Genomic DNA, 280 nt, shown 5'->3' with positions numbered 1-280 from the left:
GCGTGTGTGTCTGCGCATGCCCGCCCCTGCGTGTGCCCGCGTGCCTGAACCTGTCCCAAGCGGGAAATGACGCAAAGCGACCTTCTTCTGTGCGTCATTTTCTCCGCATACCAGCAATGGCGTCGAACTTCGCTTTCTCGATTTAATTACATCTGCGCCCTGTCCTCAGTAACAATAATGACAACGAAGAAGCCCTTGGGAAAAAAATACTGCAGAAGTCTGGCACCTTCGTCAAACGTTCAGGAATTATTGTCCAATTTAAGGCGCACGTATAGCAAGG

This window comes from Penaeus monodon, chromosome 33, assembly GCF_015228065.2.
Source record: "Penaeus monodon isolate SGIC_2016 chromosome 33, NSTDA_Pmon_1, whole genome shotgun sequence".
Taxonomy (NCBI): Eukaryota; Metazoa; Arthropoda; class Malacostraca; order Decapoda; family Penaeidae; genus Penaeus; species Penaeus monodon.
The sequence above is the reverse complement of the archived record's forward strand: the minus strand, read 5'-3'. Positions refer to the sequence as shown.